The sequence below is a fragment of the Pelophylax lessonae genome (genome assembly GCF_965119305.1).
Source record: "Pelophylax lessonae genome assembly, chromosome: 12".
NCBI classification, from domain to species: Eukaryota; Metazoa; Chordata; class Amphibia; order Anura; family Ranidae; genus Pelophylax; species Pelophylax lessonae.
This window is the reverse complement of record NC_138779.1, coordinates 164,567,206-164,584,485: the sequence shown is the minus strand read 5'-3', so window position 1 is coordinate 164,584,485 and position 17,280 is coordinate 164,567,206.

Genomic DNA, 17,280 nt, shown 5'->3' with positions numbered 1-17,280 from the left:
AACATTTGTTTGGGTCAAAATGACTCTATTTAGGTCTCCAAGTCTTTTTTAGTCAAAATAACTGCATTTGGTCACCAAAGGTCTGAAATACAAATTTAGTCAAAATGACTGTATTTTCGTCTATTAGAGTCTTAAAAAGCCGGTTTTTTACAAGATATTTGTATTTGGTAACTAAACGGCCAGAAACATTTGTTCAAACTGACTCTATATTGGTTTCAGAGTGTCTAAAAGCCTATTTTAGTCAAAATAAATGCATTTGGTCACCAAAGGTCTGAAAACCTTTTTTTAGCCAAAATGACTATATTTTTGTATTTTAGAGTCTTAAAACACCGCTTTTAGACAAGATAAGGAACTCTTGGTCACCAAAGGTCTGAAAAACTTTTTTAGCCAAAATGACTGTATTTTTGTCTTTTAGAGTCTTAAACAGCCGGTTTTAGACAAGATAATTGCATTTCGTTACCAGTGATCTGAAAAAAAATTTTTGGTCAAAATGACTCGCATTTCGTTACCAGTGATCTGAAAACATTTTTTTGGTCAAAATGACTCTATTGTGGTCTCCATGTGTCTAAAAATCCCTTTTTAGTCAAAATAACTGCATTTGGTCACCGAAGGTCTGAAATAAAAATTTAGTCAAAATGACTGTATTTTCGTCTATTAGAGTTTTAAAAATCCGGTTTTTGACAAGATAATTGCATTTGGTAACCAATCGCCTGTAACATTTGTTTGGGTCAAAATGACTCTATTTAGGTCTCCAAGTGTCTAAAAACCCTATTTTAGTCAAAATAAATGCATTTATTCACCAAAGGTCTGAAAACCTTTTTTTTTTAGCCAAAATGACTATATTTTTGTATTTTAGGGTCTTAAAACACCGCTTTTAGACAAGATAAGGAACTCTTGGTAACCAATGGCCTGAAAACTTTTTTTGGTCAAAATGACTCTACTTAGGTCTCCAAGTTTCTAAAAAGCCCTTTTTAGTCAAAATAACTACGTTTGGTGGCCAAAGGTTTGAAAAACTTTTTTTTAGCCAAAATGACTGTATTTTTGTCTTTTAGTGTCTTAAAACAATGCTTTTAGACAAGATATTTGGTAACAAATGGCCTGAAAAAATGTTTTTGATCAAAATGACTCTATTTAGGTCTCCAAGAGTCTAAAAAGCCATTTTTAGTCAAAATAACTACGTTTGGTCACCCAAGGTCTGAAAATATTTTTTTAGCAGAAATGACTGTATTTTTGTCTTTTAGAGTCTTAAAAAGCCGGTTTTAGACAAGATAATTGCATTTCGTTACCAGTGATCTGAAAACATTTTTTTGGCCAAAATGACTCTATTTTTGGTCTCGAAGTGTCTAAAAAGCCCCTTTTAGTCAAAATAACTGTATTTGGTCACCAAAGGTCTGAAAAAAAAATTTAGTCAAAATGACTGTATTTTCGTCTATTAGAGTCTAAAAAAGCCGGTTTTGGACAAGATAATTGCATTTGGTAACCAATCGCATGAAACATTTGTTTGGGTCAAAATGACTCTATTTTGGTCTCCAAGTGTCTAAAAAGCTTATTTTAGTCGAAATAAATGCAATTTGTCACCAAAGGTCTGAAAACCTTTTTTTTAGCCAAAATGACTGTATTTTTGTCTTTTAGTGTCTTAAAACACCGCTTTTAGACAAGATAAACTACTTTTGGTAACCAATGGCCTGAAAAATGTTTTTGGTCAAAATGACTCTATTTAGGTCTCCAAGTGTCTTAAAAGCCCTTTTTAGTCAAAATAACTACGTTTGGTCACCAAAGGTTTGAAAAACTTTTTTTAGCCAAAATGCCTGTATTTTTGTCTTTTAGAGTCTTAAAACACTACTTTTAGACAAGAAAAATGACATTTGGTAACTAATGGCCTGAAAAAATGTTTTTGGTCAAAATGACTCTATTTAGGTCTCCAAAAAGCCATTTTAAGTCAAAATAACTACGTTTGGCCACCCAAGGTCTGAAAATCTTTTTTTAGCAGAAATGACTATATTTTTGTCCTTTAGAGTCATAAAAAGCCGGTTTTAGACAAGATAATTGCATTTCGTTACCAGTGATCTGAAAACATTATTTTGGTCAAAATGATTCTATTTTGGTCTCCAAGTGTCTAAAGAGCCCTTTTTAGTCAAAATAACTGCATTTGGTCACCGAAGGTCTGAAATAAAAATTTAGTCAAAATGACTGTATTTTCGTCTATTAGAGTTTTAAAAATCCGGTTTTTGACAAGATAATTGCATTTGGTAACCAATCGCCTGTAACATTTGTTTGGGTCAAAATGACTCTATTTAGGTCTCCAAGTGTCTAAAAACCCTATTTTAGTCAAAATAAATGCATTTATTCACCAAAGGTCTGAAAACCTTTTTTTTTTTAGCCAAAATGACTATATTTTTGTATTTTAGAGTCTTAAAACACCGCTTTTAGACAAGATAAGGAACTCTTGGTAACCAATGGCCTGAAAACTTTTTTTGGTCAAAATGACTCTATTTAGGTCTCCAAGTTTCTATAAAGCCCTTTTTAGTCAAAATAACTACGTTTGGTGGCCAAAGGTTTGAAAAACTTTTTTTTAGCCAAAATGACTGTATTTTTGTCTTTTAGTGTCTTAAAACAATGCTTTTAGACAAGATATTTGGTAACAAATGGCCTGAAAAAATGTTTTTGATCAAAATGACTCTATTTAGGTCTCCAAGAGTCTAAAAAGCCATTTTTAGTCAAAATAACTACGTTTGGTCACCCAAGGTCTGAAAATCTTTTTTTAGCAGAAATGACTGTATTTTTGTCTTTTAGAGTCTTAAAAAGCCGGTTTTAGACAAGATAATTGCATTTCGTTACCAGTGATCTGAAAACATTTTTTTGGTCAAAATGACACTATTTTTGGTCTCGAAGTGTCTAAAAAGCCCCTTTTAGTCAAAATAACTGTATTTGGTCACCAAAGGTCTGAAAAAAAATGTAGTCAAAATGATTGTATTTTCGTCTATTAGAGTTTTTGGACAAGTTAATTGCATTTGGTAACCATTCGCCTGTAACATTTGTTTGGGTCAAAATGACTCTATTTAGGTCTCCAAGTCTTTTTTAGTCAAAATAACTGCATTTGGTCACCAAAGGTCTGAAATACAAATTTAGTCAAAATGACTGTATTTTCGTCTATTAGAGTCTTAAAAAGCCGGTTTTTTACAAGATATTTGTATTTGGTAACTAAACGGCCAGAAACATTTGTTCAAACTGACTCTATATTGGTTTCAGAGTGTCTAAAAGCCTATTTTAGTCAAAATAAATGCATTTGGTCACCAAAGGTCTGAAAACCTTTTTTTAGCCAAAATGACTATATTTTTGTATTTTAGAGTCTTAAAACACCGCTTTTAGACAAGATAAGGAACTCTTGGTCACCAAAGGTCTGAAAAACTTTTTTAGCCAAAATGACTGTATTTTTGTCTTTTAGAGTCTTAAACAGCCGGTTTTAGACAAGATAATTGCATTTCGTTACCAGTGATCTGAAAAAAAATTTTTGGTCAAAATGACTCGCATTTCGTTACCAGTGATCTGAAAACATTTTTTTGGTCAAAATGACTCTATTGTGGTCTCCATGTGTCTAAAAATCCCTTTTTAGTCAAAATAACTGCATTTGGTCACCGAAGGTCTGAAATAAAAATTTAGTCAAAATGACTGTATTTTCGTCTATTAGAGTTTTAAAAAGCCAGTTTTTGACAAGATAATTGCATTTGGTAACCAATCGCCTGTAACATTTGTTTGGGTCAAAATGACTCTATTTAGGTCTCCAAGTGTCAATAAACCCTATTTTAGTCAAAATAAATGCTTTTGTTCAGCAAAGGTCTGAAAACCTTTTTTTAGCCAAAATGACTATATTTTTGTATTTTAGAGTCTTAAAACACCGCTTTTAGACAAGATAAGGAACTCTTGGTAACCAATGGCCTGAAAACTTTTTTTGGTCAAAATGACTCTATTTAGGTCTCCAAGTTTCTAAAAAGCCCTTTTTAGTCAAAATAACTATGTTTGGTCACCAAAGGTTTGAAAAACTTTTTTTAAGCCAAAATGACTGTATTTTTGTCTTTTAGAGTCTTAAAAAGCCGGTTTTAGACAAGATAATTGCATTTCGTTACCAGCGATCTGAAAACATTTTTTTTGGTCAAAATGACTCTATTTTGGTCTCCATGTGTCTAAAAAGCCCTTTTTAGTCAAAATAACTGCATTTGGTCACCAAAGGTCTTAAAAAAAATGTATTTCAAATTATTGTATTTTCGTCTATTAGAGTCTAAAAAAGCCGGTTTTGGACAAGATAATTGCATTTGGTAACCAATCGCATGAAACATTTGTTTGGGTCAAAATGACTCTATTTAGGTCTCCAAGTGTCTAAAAAGCCATTTTAAGTCAAAATAACTACGTTTGGCCACCCAAGGTCTGAAAATCTTTTTTTTAGCAGAAATGACTATATTTTTGTCCTTTAGAGTCATAAAAAGCCGGTTTTAGACAAGATAATTGCATTTCGTTACCAGTGATCTGAAAACATTTTTTTGGTCAAAATGATTCTATTTTGGTCTCCAAGTGTCTAAAGAGCCCTTTTTAGTCAAAATAACTGCATTTGGTCACCGAAGGTCTGAAATAAAAATTTAGTCAAAATGACTGTATTTTCGTCTATTAGAGTTTTAAAAATCCGGTTTTTGACAAGATAATTGCATTTGGTAACCAATCGCCTGTAACATTTGTTTGGGTCAAAATGACTCTATTTAGGTCTCCAAGTGTCTAAAAACCCTATTTTAGTCAAAATAAATGCATTTATTCACCAAAGGTCTGAAAACCTTTTTTTTTTAGCCAAAATGACTATATTTTTGTATTTTAGGGTCTTAAAACACCGCTTTTAGACAAGATAAGGAACTCTTGGTAACCAATGGCCTGAAAACTTTTTTTGGTCAAAATGACTCTACTTAGGTCTCCAAGTTTCTAAAAAGCCCTTTTTAGTCAAAATAACTACGTTTGGTGGCCAAAGGTTTGAAAAACTTTTTTTTAGCCAAAATGACTGTATTTTTGTCTTTTAGTGTCTTAAAACAATGCTTTTAGACAAGATATTTGGTAACAAATGGCCTGAAAAAATGTTTTTGATCAAAATGACTCTATTTAGGTCTCCAAGAGTCTAAAAAGCCATTTTTAGTCAAAATAACTACGTTTGGTCACCCAAGGTCTGAAAATATTTTTTTAGCAGAAATGACTGTATTTTTGTCTTTTAGAGTCTTAAAAAGCCGGTTTTAGACAAGATAATTGCATTTCGTTACCAGTGATCTGAAAACATTTTTTTGGCCAAAATGACTCTATTTTTGGTCTCGAAGTGTCTAAAAAGCCCCTTTTAGTCAAAATAACTGTATTTGGTCACCAAAGGTCTGAAAAAAAAATTTAGTCAAAATGACTGTATTTTCGTCTATTAGAGTCTAAAAAATCCGGTTTTTGACAAGATAATTGCATTTGGTAACCAATCGCCTGTAACATTTGTTTGGGTCAAAATGACTCTATTTTGGTCTCCAAGTGTCTAAAAAGCTTATTTTAGTCGAAATAAATGCAATTTGTCACCAAAGGTCTGAAAACCTTTTTTTTAGCCAAAATGACTGTATTTTTGTCTTTTAGTGTCTTAAAACACCGCTTTTAGACAAGATAAACTACTTTTGGTAACCAATGGCCTGAAAAATGTTTTTGGTCAAAATGACTCTATTTAGGTCTCCAAGTGTCTTAAAAGCCCTTTTTAGTCAAAATAACTACGTTTGGTCACCAAAGGTTTGAAAAACTTTTTTTAGCCAAAATGCCTGTATTTTTGTCTTTTAGAGTCTTAAAACACTACTTTTAGACAAGAAAAATGACATTTGGTAACTAATGGCCTGAAAAAATGTTTTTGGTCAAAATGACTCTATTTAGGTCTCCAAAAAGCCATTTTAAGTCAAAATAACTACGTTTGGCCACCCAAGGTCTGAAAATCTTTTTTTAGCAGAAATGACTATATTTTTGTCCTTTAGAGTCATAAAAAGCCGGTTTTAGACAAGATAATTGCATTTCGTTACCAGTGATCTGAAAACATTATTTTGGTCAAAATGATTCTATTTTGGTCTCCAAGTGTCTAAAGAGCCCTTTTTAGTCAAAATAACTGCATTTGGTCACCGAAGGTCTGAAATAAAAATTTAGTCAAAATGACTGTATTTTCGTCTATTAGAGTTTTAAAAATCCGGTTTTTGACAAGATAATTGCATTTGGTAACCAATCGCCTGTAACATTTGTTTGGGTCAAAATGACTCTATTTAGGTCTCCAAGTGTCTAAAAACCCTATTTTAGTCAAAATAAATGCATTTATTCACCAAAGGTCTGAAAACCTTTTTTTTTTTAGCCAAAATGACTATATTTTTGTATTTTAGAGTCTTAAAACACCGCTTTTAGACAAGATAAGGAACTCTTGGTAACCAATGGCCTGAAAACTTTTTTTGGTCAAAATGACTCTATTTAGGTCTCCAAGTTTCTATAAAGCCCTTTTTAGTCAAAATAACTACGTTTGGTGGCCAAAGGTTTGAAAAACTTTTTTTTAGCCAAAATGACTGTATTTTTGTCTTTTAGTGTCTTAAAACAATGCTTTTAGACAAGATATTTGGTAACAAATGGCCTGAAAAAATGTTTTTGATCAAAATGACTCTATTTAGGTCTCCAAGAGTCTAAAAAGCCATTTTTAGTCAAAATAACTACGTTTGGTCACCCAAGGTCTGAAAATCTTTTTTTAGCAGAAATGACTGTATTTTTGTCTTTTAGAGTCTTAAAAAGCCGGTTTTAGACAAGATAATTGCATTTCGTTACCAGTGATCTGAAAACATTTTTTTGGTCAAAATGACACTATTTTTGGTCTCGAAGTGTCTAAAAAGCCCCTTTTAGTCAAAATAACTGTATTTGGTCACCAAAGGTCTGAAAAAAAATGTAGTCAAAATGATTGTATTTTCGTCTATTAGAGTTTTTGGACAAGTTAATTGCATTTGGTAACCATTCGCCTGTAACATTTGTTTGGGTCAAAATGACTCTATTTAGGTCTCCAAGTCTTTTTTAGTCAAAATAACTGCATTTGGTCACCAAAGGTCTGAAATACAAATTTAGTCAAAATGACTGTATTTTCGTCTATTAGAGTCTTAAAAAGCCGGTTTTTTACAAGATATTTGTATTTGGTAACTAAACGGCCAGAAACATTTGTTCAAACTGACTCTATATTGGTTTCAGAGTGTCTAAAAGCCTATTTTAGTCAAAATAAATGCATTTGGTCACCAAAGGTCTGAAAACCTTTTTTTAGCCAAAATGACTATATTTTTGTATTTTAGAGTCTTAAAACACCGCTTTTAGACAAGATAAGGAACTCTTGGTCACCAAAGGTCTGAAAAACTTTTTTAGCCAAAATGACTGTATTTTTGTCTTTTAGAGTCTTAAACAGCCGGTTTTAGACAAGATAATTGCATTTCGTTACCAGTGATCTGAAAAAAAATTTTTGGTCAAAATGACTCGCATTTCGTTACCAGTGATCTGAAAACATTTTTTTGGTCAAAATGACTCTATTGTGGTCTCCATGTGTCTAAAAATCCCTTTTTAGTCAAAATAACTGCATTTGGTCACCGAAGGTCTGAAATAAAAATTTAGTCAAAATGACTGTATTTTCGTCTATTAGAGTTTTAAAAAGCCAGTTTTTGACAAGATAATTGCATTTGGTAACCAATCGCCTGTAACATTTGTTTGGGTCAAAATGACTCTATTTAGGTCTCCAAGTGTCAATAAACCCTATTTTAGTCAAAATAAATGCTTTTGTTCAGCAAAGGTCTGAAAACCTTTTTTTAGCCAAAATGACTATATTTTTGTATTTTAGAGTCTTAAAACACCGCTTTTAGACAAGATAAGGAACTCTTGGTAACCAATGGCCTGAAAACTTTTTTTGGTCAAAATGACTCTATTTAGGTCTCCAAGTTTCTAAAAAGCCCTTTTTAGTCAAAATAACTATGTTTGGTCACCAAAGGTTTGAAAAACTTTTTTTAAGCCAAAATGACTGTATTTTTGTCTTTTAGAGTCTTAAAAAGCCGGTTTTAGACAAGATAATTGCATTTCGTTACCAGCGATCTGAAAACATTTTTTTTGGTCAAAATGACTCTATTTTGGTCTCCATGTGTCTAAAAAGCCCTTTTTAGTCAAAATAACTGCATTTGGTCACCAAAGGTCTTAAAAAAAATGTATTTCAAATTATTGTATTTTCGTCTATTAGAGTCTAAAAAAGCCGGTTTTGGACAAGATAATTGCATTTGGTAACCAATCGCATGAAACATTTGTTTGGGTCAAAATGACTCTATTTTGGTCTCCAAGTGTCTAAAAAGCTTATTTTAGACAAGAAAAATGACATTTGGTAACTAATGGCCTGAAAAAATGTTTTTGGTCAAAATGACTCTATTTAGGTCTCCAAGTGTCTAAAAAGCCATTTTAAGTCAAAATAACTACGTTTGGCCACCCAAGGTCTGAAAATCTTTTTTTTAGCAGAAATGACTATATTTTTGTCCTTTAGAGTCATAAAAAGCCGGTTTTAGACAAGATAATTGCATTTCGTTACCAGTGATCTGAAAACATTTTTTTGGTCAAAATGATTCTATTTTGGTCTCCAAGTGTCTAAAGAGCCCTTTTTAGTCAAAATAACTGCATTTGGTCACCGAAGGTCTGAAATAAAAATTTAGTCAAAATGACTGTATTTTCGTCTATTAGAGTTTTAAAAATCCGGTTTTTGACAAGATAATTGCATTTGGTAACCAATCGCCTGTAACATTTGTTTGGGTCAAAATGACTCTATTTAGGTCTCCAAGTTTCTAAAAAGCCCTTTTTAGTCAAAATAACTACGTTTGGTGGCCAAAGGTTTGAAAAACTTTTTTTTAGCCAAAATGACTGTATTTTTGTCTTTTAGTGTCTTAAAACAATGCTTTTAGACAAGATATTTGGTAACAAATGGCCTGAAAAAATGTTTTTGATCAAAATGACTCTATTTAGGTCTCCAAGTGTCTAAAAAGCCATTTTTAGTCAAAATAACTACGTTTGGTCACCCAAGGTCTGAAAATCTTTTTTTAGCAGAAATGACTGTATTTTTGTCTTTTAGAGTCTTAAAAAGCCGGTTTTAGACAAGATAATTGCATTTCGTTACCAGTGATCTGAAAACATTTTTTTGGTCAAAATGACTCTATTTTTGGTCTCGAAGTGTCTAAAAAGCCCCTTTTAGTCAAAATAACTGTATTTGGTCACCAAAGGTCTGAAAAAAAATGTAGTCAAAATGATTGTATTTTCGTCTATTAGAGTCTTAAAAAGCCGGTTTTGGACAAGTTAATTGCATTTGGTAACCAATCGCCTGTAACATTTGTTTGGGTCAAAATGACTCTATTTAGGTCTTCAAGTCTTTTTTAGTCAAAATAACTGCATTTGGTCACCAAAGGTCTGAAATAAAAATTTAGTCAAAATGACTGTATTTTCGTCTATTAGAGTCTTAAAAAGCCGTTTTTTTACAAGATATTTGTATTTGGTAACTAAACGGCCAGAAACATTTGTTCAAACTGACTCTATATTGGTTTCAGAGTGTCTAAAAGCCTATTTTAGTCAAAATAAATGCATTTGGTCACCAAAGGTCTGAAAACCTTTTTTTAGCCAAAATGACTATATTTTTGTATTTTAGAGTCTTAAAACACCGCTTTTAGACAAGATAAGGAACTCTTGGTCACCAAAGGTCTGAAAAACTTTTTTAGTCAAAATGACTCTATTTAGGTCTCCAAGTGTCAAAAAACCCTATTTTAGTCAAAATAAATGCTTTTGTTCAGCAAAGGTCTGAAAACCTTTTTTTAGCCAAAATGACTATATTTTTGTATTTTAGAGTCTTAAAACACCGCTTTTAGACAAGATAAGGAACTCTTGGTTACCAATGGCCTGAAAACTTTTTTTGGTCAAAATGACTCTATTTAGGTCTCCAAGTGTCTAAAAAGCCCTTTTTAGTCAAAATAACTATGTTTGGTCACCAAAGGTTTGAAAAACTTTTTTTAGCCAAAATGACTGTATTTATGTCTTTTAGAGTCTTAAAAAGCCGGTTTTAGACAAGATAATTGCATTTCGTTACCAGCGATCTGAAAACATTTTTTTTGGTCAAAATGACTCTATTTTGGTCTCCATGTGTCTAAAAAGCCCTTTTTAGTCAAAATAACTGCATTTGGTCACCAAAGGTCTTAAAAAAAATGTATTTCAAATTATTGTATTTTCGTCTATTAGAGTCTAAAAAAGCCGGTTTTGGACAAGATAATTGCATTTGGTAACCAATCGCATGAAACATTTGTTTGGGTCAAAATGACTCTATTTTGGTCTCCAAGTGTCTAAAAAGCTTATTTTAGTCGAAATAAATGCAATTTGTCACCAAAGGTCTGAAAACCTTTTTTTTAGCCAAAATGACTGTATTTTTGTCTTTTAGTGTCTTAAAACACAGCTTTTAGACAAGATAAACTACTTTTGGTAACCAATGGCCTGAAAAATGTTTTTGGTCAAAATGACTCTATTTAGGTCTCCAAGTGTCTTAAAAGCCCTTTTTAGTCAAAATAACTACGTTTGGTCACCAAAGGTTTGAAAAACTTTTTTTAGCCAAAATGACTGTATTTTTGTCTTTTAGAGTCTTAAAACACTACTTTTAGACAAGAAAAATGACATTTGGTAACTAATGGCCTGAAAAAATGTTTTTGGTCAAAATGACTCTATTTAGGTCTCCAAAAAGCCATTTTAAGTCAAAATAACTACGTTTGGCCACCCAAGGTCTGAAAATCTTTTTTTTAGCAGAAATGACTATATTTTTGTCCTTTAGAGTCATAAAAAGCCGGTTTTAGACAAGATAATTGCATTTCGTTACCAGTGATCTGAAAACATTTTTTTGGTCAAAATGATTCTATTTTGGTCTCCAAGTGTCTAAAGAGCCCTTTTTAGTCAAAATAACTGCATTTGGTCACCGAAGGTCTGAAATAAAAATTTAGTCAAAATGACTGTATTTTCGTCTATTAGAGTTTTAAAAATCCGGTTTTTGACAAGATAATTGCATTTGGTAACCAATCGCCTGTAACATTTGTTTGGGTCAAAATGACTCTATTTAGGTCTCCAAGTGTCTAAAAACCCTATTTTAGTCAAAATAAATGCATTTATTCACCAAAGGTCTGAAAACCTTTTTTTTTTAGCCAAAATGACTATATTTTTGTATTTTAGGGTCTTAAAACACCGCTTTTAGACAAGATAAGGAACTCTTGGTAACCAATGGCCTGAAAACTTTTTTTGGTCAAAATGACTCTACTTAGGTCTCCAAGTTTCTAAAAAGCCCTTTTTAGTCAAAATAACTACGTTTGGTGGCCAAAGGTTTGAAAAACTTTTTTTTAGCCAAAATGACTGTATTTTTGTCTTTTAGTGTCTTAAAACAATGCTTTTAGACAAGATATTTGGTAACTAATGGCCTGAAAAAATGTTTTTGATCAAAATGACTCTATTTAGGTCTCCAAGTGTCTAAAAAGCCATTTTTAGTCAAAATAACTACGTTTGGTCACCCAAGGTCTGAAAATCTTTTTTTTAGCAGAAATGACTGTATTTTTGTCTTTTAGAGTCTTAAAAAGCCGGTTTTAGACAAGATAATTGCATTTCGTTACCAGTGATCTGAAAACATTTTTTTGGTCAAAATGACTCTATTTTTGGTCTCGAAGTGTCTAAAAAGCCCCTTTTAGTCAAAATAACTGTATTTGGTCACCAAAGGTCTGAAAAAAAATGTAGTCAAAATGATTGTATTTTCGTCTATTAGAGTCTTAAAAAGCCGGTTTTGGACAAGTTAATTGCATTTGGTAACCAATCGCCTGTAACATTTGTTTGGGTCAAAATGACTCTATTTAGGTCTCCAAGTCTTTTTTAGTCAAAATAACTGCATTTGGTCACCAAAGGTCTCAAATAAAAATTTAGTCAAAATGACTGTATTTTCGTCTATTAGAGTCTTAAAAAGCCGGTTTTTTACAAGATATTTGTATTTGGTAACTAAACGGCCAGAAACATTTGTTTGGGTTCAAACTGACTCTATATTGGTTTCAGAGTGTCTAAAAGCCTATTTTAGTGAAAATAAATGCATTTGGTCACCAAAGGTCTGAAAACCTTTTTTTAGCCAAAATGACTATATTTTTGTATTTTAGAGTCTTAAAACACCGCTTTTAGACAAGATAAGAAACTCTTGGTTACCAATGGCCTGAAAACTTTTTTTGGTCAAAATGACTCTATTTAGGTCTCCAAGTGTCTAAAAAGCCCTTTTTAGTCAAAATAACTATGTTTGTTCACCAAAGGTTTGAAAAACTTTTTTTTAGCCAAAATGACTGTATTTTTGTCTTTTAGAGTCTTAAAAAGCCGGTTTTAGACAAGATAATTGCATTTCGTTACCAGCGATCTGAAAACATTTTTTTTGGTCAAAATGACTCTATTTTGGTCTCCATGTGTCTTAAAAGCCCTTTTTAGTCAAAATAACTGCATTTGGTCACCAAAGGTCTTAAAAAAAATGTATTTCAAATTATTGTATTTTCGTCTATTAGAGTCTTAAAAAGCCGGTTTTTTACAAGATATTTGTATTTGGTAACTAAACGGCCAGAAACATTTGTTTGGGTTCAAACTGACTCTATATTGGTTTCAGAGTGTCTAAAAGCCTATTTTAGTCAAAATAAATGCATTTGGTCACCAAAGGTCTGAAAACCTTTTTTTAGCCAAAATGACTATATTTTTGTATTTTAGAGTCTTAAAACACCGCTTTTAGACAAGATAAGTAACTCTTGGTCACCAAAGGTCTGAAAAACGTTTTTAGCCAAAATGACTGTATTTTTGTCTTTTAGAGTCTTAAATAGCCGGTTTTAGACAAGATAATTGCATTTCGTTACCAGTGATCTGAAAAAAATTTTTTGGTCAAAATGACTCGCATTTCGTTACCAGTGATCTGAAAACATTTTTTTGGTCAAAATGACTCTATTGTGGTCTCCATGTGTCTAAAAATCCCTTTTTAGTCAAAATAACTGCATTTGGTCACCGAAGGTCTGAAATAAAAATTTAGTCAAAATGACTGTATTTTCGTCTATTAGAGTTTTAAAAAGCCAGTTTTTGACAAGATAATTGCATTTGGTAACCAATCGCCTGTAACATTTGTTTGGGTCAAAATGACTCTATTTAGGTCTCCAAGTGTCAAAAAACCCTATTTTAGTCAAAATAAATGCTTTTGTTCAGCAAAGGTCTGAAAACCTTTTTTTAGCCAAAATGTCTATATTTTTGTATTTTAGAGTCTTAAAACACCGCTTTTAGACAAGATAAGGAACTCTTGGTTACCAATGGCCTGAAAACTTTTTTTGGTCAAAATGACTCTATTTAGGTCTCCAAGTGTCTAAAAAGCCCTTTTTAGTCAAAATAACTGCATTTGGTCACCAAAGGTCTTAAAAAAAATGTATTTCAAATTATTGTATTTTCGTCTATTAGAGTCTAAAAAAGCCGGTTTTGGACAAGATAATTGCATTTGGTAACCAATCGCATGAAACATTTGTTTGGGTCAAAATGACTCTATTTTGGTCTCCAAGTGTCTAAAAAGCTTATTTTAGTCGAAATAAATGCAATTTGTCACCAAAGGTCTGAAAACCTTTTTTTTAGCCAAAATGACTGTATTTTTGTCTTTTAGTGTCTTAAAACACCGCTTTTAGACAAGAAAAATGACATTTGGTAACTAATGGCCTGAAAAAATGTTTTTGGTCAAAATGACTCTATTTAGGTCTTTAAGTGTCTTAAAAGCCCTTTTTAGTCAAAATAACTACGTTTGGTCACCAAAGGTTTGAAAAACTTTTTTTAGCCAAAATGACTGTATTTTTGTCTTTTAGAGTCTTAAAACACTACTTTTAGACAAGAAAAATGACATTTGGTAACTAATGGCCTGAAAAAATGTTTTTGGTCAAAATGACTCTATTTAGGTCTCCAAAAAGCCATTTTAAGTCAAAATAACTACGTTTGGCCACCCAAGGTCTGAAAATCTTTTTTTTAGCAGAAATGACTATATTTTTGTCCTTTAGAGTCATAAAAAGCCGGTTTTAGACAAGATAATTGCATTTCGTTACCAGTGATCTGAAAACATTTTTTTGGTCAAAATGATTCTATTTTGGTCTCCAAGTGTCTAAAGAGCCATTTTTAGTCAAAATAACTGCATTTGGTCACCGAAGGTCTGAAATAAAAATTTAGTCAAAATGACTGTATTTTCGTCTATTAGAGTTTTAAAAATCCGTTTTTTGACAAGATAATTGCATTTGGTAACCAATCGCCTGTAACATTTGTTTGGGTCAAAATGACTCTATTTAGGTCTCCAAGTGTCTAAAAACCCTATTTTAGTCAAAATAAATGCATTTATTCACCAAAGGTCTGAAAACCTTTTTTTTTTAGCCAAAATGACTATATTTTTGTATTTTAGAGTCTTAAAACACCGCTTTTAGACAAGATAAGGAACTCTTGGTAACCAATGGTCTGAAAACTTTTTTTGGTCAAAATGACTCTATTTAGGTCTCCAAGTTTCTAAAAAGCCCTTTTTAGTCAAAATAACTACGTTTGGTGGCCAAAGGTTTGAAAAACTTTTTTTTAGCCAAAATGACTGTATTTTTGTCTTTTAGTGTCTTAAAACAATGCTTTTAGACAAGATATTTGGTAACTAATGGCCTGAAAAAATGTTTTTGATCAAAATGACTCTATTTAGGTCTCCAAGTGTCTAAAAAGCCATTTTTAGTCAAAATAACTACGTTTGGTCACCCAAGGTCTGAAAATCTTTTTTTAGCAGAAATGACTGTATTTTTGTCTTTTAGAGTCTTAAAAAGCCGGTTTTAGACAAGATAATTGCATTTCGTTACCAGTGATCTGAAAACATTTTTTTGGTCAAAATGACTCTATTTTTGGTCTCGAAGTGTCTAAAAAGCCCCTTTTAGTCAAAATAACTGTATTTGGTCACCAAAGGTCTGAAAAAAAATGTAGTCAAAATGATTGTATTTTCGTCTATTAGAGTCTTAAAAAGCCGGTTTTGGACAAGTTAATTGCATTTGGTAACCAATCGCCTGTAACATTTGTTTGGGTCAAAATGACTCTATTTAGGTCTCCAAGTCTTTTTTAGTCAAAATAACTGCATTTGGTCACCAAAGGTCTGAAATACAAATTTAGTCAAAATGACTGTATTTTCGTCTATTAGAGTCTTAAAAAGCCGGTTTTTTACAAGATATTTGTATTTGGTAACTAAACGGCCAGAAACATTTGTTCAAACTGACTCTATATTGGTTTCAGAGTGTCTAAAAGCCTATTTTAGTCAAAATAAATGCATTTGGTCACCAAAGGTCTGAAAACCTTTTTTTAGCCAAAATGACTATATTTTTGTATTTTAGAGTCTTATAACACCGCTTTTAGACAAGATAAGGAACTCTTGGTCACCAAAGGTCTGAAAAACTTTTTTAGCCAAAATGACTGTATTTTTGTCTTTTAGAGTCTTAAACAGCCGGTTTTAGACAAGATAATTGCATTTCGTTACCAGTGATCTGAAAAAAAATTTTTGGTCAAAATGACTCGCATTTCGTTACCAGTGATCTGAAAACATTTTTTTGGTCAAAATGACTCTATTGTGGTCTCCATGTGTCTAAAAATCCCTTTTTAGTCAAAATAACTGCATTTGGTCACCGAAGGTCTGAAATAAAAATTTAGTCAAAATGACTGTATTTTCGTCTATTAGAGTTTTAAAAAGCCAGTTTTTGACAAGATAATTGCATTTGGTAACCAATCGCCTGTAACATTTGTTTGGGTCAAAATGACTCTATTTAGGTCTCCAAGTGTCAAAAAACCCTATTTTAGTCAAAATAAATGCTTTTGTTCAGCAAAGGTCTGAAAACCTTTTTTTAGCCAAAATGACTATATTTTTGTATTTTAGAGTCTTAAAACACCGCTTTTAGACAAGATAAGGAACTCTTGGTTACCAATGGCCTGAAAACTTTTTTTGGTCAAAATGACTCTATTTAGGTCTCCAAGTGTCTAAAAAGCCCTTTTTAGTCAAAATAACTATGTTTGGTCACCAAAGGTTTGAAAAACTTTTTTTAGCCAAAATGACTGTATTTTTGTCTTTTAGAGTCTTAAAAAGCCGGTTTTAGACAAGATAATTGCATTTCGTTACCAGCGATCTGAAAACATTTTTTTTGGTCAAAATGACTCTATTTTGGTCTCCATGTGTCTAAAAAGCCCTTTTTAGTCAAAATAACTGCATTTGGTCACCAAAGGTCTTAAAAAAAATGTATTTCAAATTATTGTATTTTCGTCTATTAGAGTCTAAAAAAGCCGGTTTTGGACAAGATAATTGCATTTGGTAACCAATCGCATGAAACATTTGTTTGGGTCAAAATGACTCTATTTTGGTCTCCAAGTGTCTAAAAAGCTTATTTTAGACAAGAAAAATGACATTTGGTAACTAATGGCCTGAAAAAATGTTTTTGGTCAAAATGACTCTATTTAGGTCTCCAAGTGTCTAAAAAGCCATTTTAAGTCAAAATAACTACGTTTGGCCACCCAAGGTCTGAAAATCTTTTTTTTAGCAGAAATGACTATATTTTTGTCCTTTAGAGTCATAAAAAGCCGGTTTTAGACAAGATAATTGCATTTCGTTACCAGTGATCTGAAAACATTTTTTTGGTCAAAATGATTCTATTGTGGTCTCCATGTGTCTAAAAATCCCTTTTTAGTCAAAATAACTGCATTTGGTCACCGAAGGTCTGAAATAAAAATTTAGTCAAAATGACTGTATTTTCGTCTATTAGAGTTTTAAAAAGCCAGTTTTTGACAAGATAATTGCATTTGGTAACCAATCGCCTGTAACATTTGTTTGGGTCAAAATGACTCTATTTAGGTCTCCAAGTGTCAAAAAACCCTATTTTAGTCAAAATAAATGCTTTTGTTCAGCAAAGGTCTGAAAACCTTTTTTTAGCCAAAATGTCTATATTTTTGTATTTTAGAGTCTTAAAACACCGCTTTTAGACAAGATAAGGAACTCTTGGTTACCAATGGCCTGAAAACTTTTTTTGGTCAAAATGACTCTATTTAGGTCTCCAAGTGTCTAAAAAGCCCTTTTTAGTCAAAATAACTGCATTTGGTCACCAAAGGTCTTAAAAAAAATGTATTTCAAATTATTGTATTTTCGTCTATTAGAGTCTA